The following is a 6519-nucleotide window of genomic DNA, read 5'->3' on the forward strand; positions in this document are numbered from 1 at the left end:
GCAGGAAATTGAAAACCCAGAGCTGGAGCAAAGGTGGGGTGATAGAGTAGGAAGGGGAAATTGCTGTCGCTCTTCCACTCAAAATTATGTTCCAGTTTGCAGGTTGTTTGTTAACATGCAAAGCTTAAAAGGTTACCTACAAATTAAAATGATGTCATAATTTACTCACCCTTATGTCATTCCAAACATTTATGTCTTTCTTCAAACACAAAAGAAGATTTATAGAAAAATGCATGTGTTTTTTGTCCATGGACAAAATTTATAAATGTGGTCCAAAGTTCTTCATGGGGAGGGTATAATCATAATTTAATATGAGTGACAAATCACTCCTTGTCATAGCAGTGATTGTGGAAGTGAAAACACATAGACACAGTAATGTTCAAATTAATAGAAATGATATTTCTGTTGAAATAATTAAATGTGTAACTACTGTATACCTGTCAGACTCTGTTCCTGTCCTGTGTTTTGTTCCCCACGTGCTCCATGTCCCGGTTTCCCATGGAACCTAGCGTGTGCTTCCATAAAATTCCCTTGAGAAGAATCTGCAAATCAGCAGTATTAAACAATTAAATCATTGGAAATTCTATTTTGCCAGAGTACTGAGCCTTGGCTCTTCTCCATCATTCTCCCCGACTGTGTTAAGTTTGGTTGCACGGAGCCTACAGCTTATGGGCCACTTTAAAACTTAATTCACTCTGTGCTAGCCTTCCATCATCCTCTTCTAATAACCACAACGATCGCAGACAATGTGACATCTCCCTGGACAGACGAAGAGATAATATTATTTCACCAGCCTTCAGGGAGAAGTCAGAAGCTGAGATTGAGTCGAATGCTCTCCTGTTGGCAGGCCATAGCTCATGAACAACTGGCACATTGGGATGGGAGAGATGCGAGAGGACTTTGACCCAAATGTGGAGCAGACCACGTCCCAGACAGCTGTGGCAGCAGGGGGAATGATGGCTCCTGAGACAGCTGTGATAAAGCCTTCAAAAGTCCTGCAAGGATTTTACTGTTGGGTAACAAGTCTGAAGCGGGACCTGGATTCAGAAGCTTAACAGAGGATTAGACGGATGGCGCTCTTTGAGGCGGGATTTTATGCTGTGTTTTATTTGAAAGGGAGATATTTTCTTTCAGGAAAAAAAAACAACCTCTGGGTGGATATTTTTATTAAAAAAATGAAAGTTCTGTTATCATTTATCCATGCGGTGGATTTATAATTAGTTTTGTTTTACGTGGAAAAAAAGTACACATTTCATAGATTGTCCATGCTGCTCAGATCTCCAGTCATTTTTGCTGGAAAGCAAATCCAATATCTAAAACTTATAGCCATAACTCTAAGTAATGCATTTTGAACACTGTTAAAAAATAAATAAATAAAAACAAAAAGACAATAAGACAAAAACACTTCGTAGTGGTTCAATCGTAGTGGTGTGCCATAAAAGAAAGTGATTCAGCATAATAAAAACAGTACTGTACAATGGAAAATGCTTCAAGTATTAAATGCTTTATCAAACAGAAAAGTATTTTAACTTAGATTTAAAACCTTCTGAGTCACAAAAACGACAAAAAAAAAATACTTTAAAATTGTTTTCACTTAGAAATTTTAACAAATCATTACGATAAAACGGCATGTATCACATTAAATTAAACATGAAATTTTAAAGTATAAAGATAGCAATTTCTTGCAAAATGTACACAATTAATCTTTGTTTTATTTACAGTCTTGAAAAACTTCTAGTTCTTTGAACTTTGAAAAAGTACTAAAACATGTGAATTACATTAAAACCAATGACAGAATTTCCCCAAATGTTGTCCCAGCTAGTAAAACACAGTAGTCTGAACAAACAATTTTATATTAATCAATACTGCTGAAATGTTAAGGAGTTCCCAGCATGCATTGCAGCATCAACAAATTATGTGGTTACTGTTATAGGACTGTTGTTTTGCTGTTTGATGACTTTTTTGAATGTTCTTTGTTGTTTTGTCATTATTGTTAGTAATTTGTTGAGTTGTGATGTTAAGGGCTCATCCTTTCACTATTCTTGAGATCTGTGTCAAGTGTTCAGGTCCTTGCTTTGTAAGATGATTATGCCTTCAGAAACATGGACACCAAACCAATCAATTTATTGTGTTACTAACTGAAAATCAGATAAATTTGTAGTTGAATACAGAATTGATTGGCTAAATCAGGCATTTTTGCATTTAGTGAACAAACCAACTAAAATTGACAAAACAAAGTACTTTTTAAAAGATTTTTAAGACGATAGTTGAGAGAACCTAAACATCTTTAACTTTTTACTGTGCAAAGGATGGAGGCAATTTTTTTATTTTACTATAATTTTTTTTGTCATTTGTATCAACAACAGTAATATATATATATACGTATATATATATATATGTACAGTATATATGTATATATACATGCTTCCCAAAATTACAACACCTATTGAAAAGCTCATACTTGTGTATGCAACATTCAGGAATAAACCTCACTGGTATTTGTGCATCAAGCAAGCACGTTTGAGCTTCTGTTAACCATATTTGATGTGCTCTATGTGCATTGATCAATGTTAATATCTAACTAAAAGGCTAAATTAAATCTGTTCATCATATAAAGTGATGACTTGGATTAAACAGCTCATATGGATTTCATTTTTATTATTTCTTGAAGTCTAAATTTTGGAAGCTTGCATGTTTTGGTGGAATGGAGGGCAAATTTGATGAAATGGCTTTTAGTGAAGGGACATACATCTCTCATGTTTCGTTCATTCATGTTTAAAGATGAATGAAAGTTTTATGGGTTTGGAACAGCATGAAGGTGAGTAATTGATGACAGAATTTTCATTTATCCCTTTAAGTCTAAACATATGCCGTCAAGCTCCCAAAATGACAATCACCATCTGAAACCACAAGATAGCTTTGCGTAAGAAAAATCTGTATCTATCTAATCTATCTATCGATCATTATACACTTTACATTAAAATTAATTATTTTTAGCCTACATATTCTCTATGTAGGCTACACGTGCAAAACTCGAACACCCCCATCTCATTATAATCAAGAAAGTTTTCCACACTTACAGTCTCAAGAGTCACAGAATCCATAACTTCAGCGAATGCTTCATTATAAAAAACAAAAAAACAAAAAACAAAGCTGCAATGCAAAAAAATCAGGTAATTAGAAAATTTAGAAGAAACAGAAGCAGACAAAAATGGTATGCTTTGACTGATGCTTGTAATCTAAAATATTTTTGGATTAATTGAGCAGCCCTAATACAAACTCAATATATATATATATATAAAAGAGTGGGTTACATTTTTTACATCTAAATGATTGTCTGGCAGACTATTGGAGTAGCACTGGTGAATGTGCTTACAGTGTGCTGCTTTTGACAAATGACTCTGCTTCTCCAGCCTGCTGTACTGCACCAATCAAATTATCCCAAGGTGACATGCTGAAATGCTAATATCTCCGTCTTCATCACTGCAGAAGGCTTTTTGGATGTAGATATAGAACATTTATAAATTCTCTCCACACTTCAGAATTCAAGCCAACTATGAAATGTCCTAAACAATGCAATGAGTCCTCACCTGTCCTTTAGTTTAACTTCAAGGAAAAAAGTGTACTCTACTTTCAGATTTGTGTGTAAAAAGATCACACAAAAGCAGCACTTTTTTTTTTTCGGCACCCATATTAATAGCCAACAGCATTTACACTGCATGTACTGCATAACAGAATTGTAACTAAAAGTAGAGTTTCGATCCTGAGCCAATATTTACAGTGCTGAACTCAGCAGAAAACATGCAACATGAACTATAAACCTATTTATCAAAACAGTCTTTTGAAATATGAATGACTCAATCATTCTTAAATAATACATGTCAGAACAGAACATTGTTTTTTTTTTTCTTTTGACTGAATCCAAACTAGTAATATAATATAATATAATATAATATAATATAATTCATTACTTAATAACATAAACATTAAGAGAAATAAAGCATATAAAAACTTTATTTCAACAACATTTCTTATTTAAATTTAGTTTAACTTGATGTAATAAAAACTACAACAACAAAAAATAAATGTAAAAAAATACTACAGTATAAATTAAAAAAACTAAAAACTATTGTATATAGACAGTAAAAAATACTAAATGACAAAATCAACAACAATATTTAACAAATAAAAACAGAAATCAGAAAAATCGAAACTAATTCAAAATAATAATACAAATTATAATGGTATCTTTTGTAGGGGGCTTGGGCAAAGTTGGTTTTGCATAATTCTGCCTCCAAGCCAATTCATGTCAGTATAAATGACAATGACAATGACAATTTATTTATATAGCACAATTAAAAACAACCCATGTTGACCAATGTGCTTTACAACAACTAAAACCACACACAACAAAATAAAAACACAAAGACAATAAGACAAAAACACTTAAAATCGTAGTAGAGTGCCATAAAAGAAAGTGCTTCAGCATAATAAAAACAGTACTGTACAATGGAAAATGCTTCAAGTATTGAATGCTTTATCAAACAGAAACGTTTTTTAACTTAGATTTAAAAACAGACAAAGATGAAGCCAGTCTAAACGAAATGGGCAAATCATTCCAAAGTCTGGGGGCAACTACAGAAAATGTGCGGCCACCCCAAGACCATTTTAAAAACCGACTTGCGAGTTTGATGAGCCTAGTTTACAGTTTGTTCTATTGTTAACAAGCATTGTTCAATACTGAAGCCATATTTTAAAAACTGTTCATACAGCCTGCATTACCAACATGAAACTTGGCCAAACAATTAATCTCACTTCCAAAACTCACTCAGACCAACAAAATACTTCATATCTGTCTCAAAATAAGCGTGTTTTACCATAACACTGGCCACAATTCTCATTCAAAAAACATACATTTCATTTATAACACACTGACCTAAAAAAAAACATGGAGCATTACATTTATCTTTTAAGTTTGAATGATTTTTCACATAAGTATTTCATTATAGGATGAGAATAACATATTTTTATTTTACTGACTGTATGACAGCACAAAGAGTGAATGAGAAAAGCAGTACTTTTATATAGTGAAAAAAGCTGAGATTACTGAGGCAATCATTACAAAAAACAAAAACCCATCAACATTTACAAAATGTACTTGTGAAAATAAAAATAAAATTTGGCCTTAACTATTATGTACTTACGTCAAAAAATAAGTAAAATGTACTGTACTTATTGTGTTCATATTGTATTGCAAAACACTTTTGCTGCTATTGAAGTGGGATACGGGTAAGGTTAGGGACAGGTTTGGAGGTATGGGTAGGTTTAAGGGTGGGTTAAAGTGTAAGGGATGGGGGTCAACAGTGTAATTATAAATGTAGTTACATAAATTAGTTACAGATGTAATTACATGCAGGTATTTTTTTAAATATAGTACAATGTAAAAACATGTATGTACACAATAAAAACACTTTTGCTGCTATTGAGTTGGGATATGGGTAAGGTTAGGGACAGGTTTGGTGGTGTGGGTAGGTTTAAGGGTGGGTTAAGGTGTAAGGGATGGGGGTCAACAGTGTAATTATAAATGTAGTTACATACATTAGTTACAGATGTAATTACATGCAGGTATTTTTTAAAATATAAGTACAATGTAAAAACATGTATGTACACAATAAGTGCATTGTACCAAATGATTAATTGTGCATAGTAGTTAAGGCCACTTAATATAAAGTGGGAAATAAATAAATAAATAAATAAATTCCTGAAGCAATTGCAATTGCAAAAAAATAATAATAATTTCTAGTATAATGAGGTATGTGCAGTATTGTGTGTGTGTGTGTGTGTGTGTGTGTGTGTGTCATCCCTGTGATAGACTCTCCATCTGTCCAGGGGTTTTTCCTGCCTATGACCCAGGAAAGCCTCCAGCCTCTCCATGACCCTACATAGCACAAGTCCTTTGGAAAATGTATGAAAGAGATGGTTGGATGGATGTACTGTACTGCGAGGGTCCTAGTCCTCCCTCTCTCTGCCACTCTTTCCCCCTCCCACCAATGTGTCTTCCTTGAACTATGTTTCCAAATAAAATCATTCTGAAGCCATTCTGATTTATCAAAAAATATCTGAAAAAGAATGTAAGAATGTCTAAAAATAGGACACCTGGGTTGGCTTTCAGCTGAAATTACAGTTAATTGTGTATGGAATAATTATTATTTAATTTCATAGTAAATATACTGCTAAAATTTTATATTTCAATATAATTCCTGCATAAATGGACAGAATTTGCCATCATTTTGATTTCAATGTGCTTTTATCAGTTTTTAAAGCGGTGTGTTAGCATTTGAAATATGTGCTGCAAACATATAGTGTTTTGCAGGTGGTGAAGTATGAATGACAAAAGTGCTCATGGATTTTGGAAAATGTGGTCAGTGAATGCATTTTGTGTGAAAGCATGATTCACAGTTTGGTCCGCATAGACTTTTGTATCGCTGAACGTGAGAACAGTTTTGAAAATGTGGCTTT

Source organism: Sinocyclocheilus rhinocerous, unplaced genomic scaffold (assembly GCF_001515625.1).
Source record: "Sinocyclocheilus rhinocerous isolate Xijiao unplaced genomic scaffold, SAMN03320098_v1.1 scaffold407, whole genome shotgun sequence".
Lineage (NCBI taxonomy): Eukaryota > Metazoa > Chordata > Actinopteri > Cypriniformes > Cyprinidae > Sinocyclocheilus > Sinocyclocheilus rhinocerous.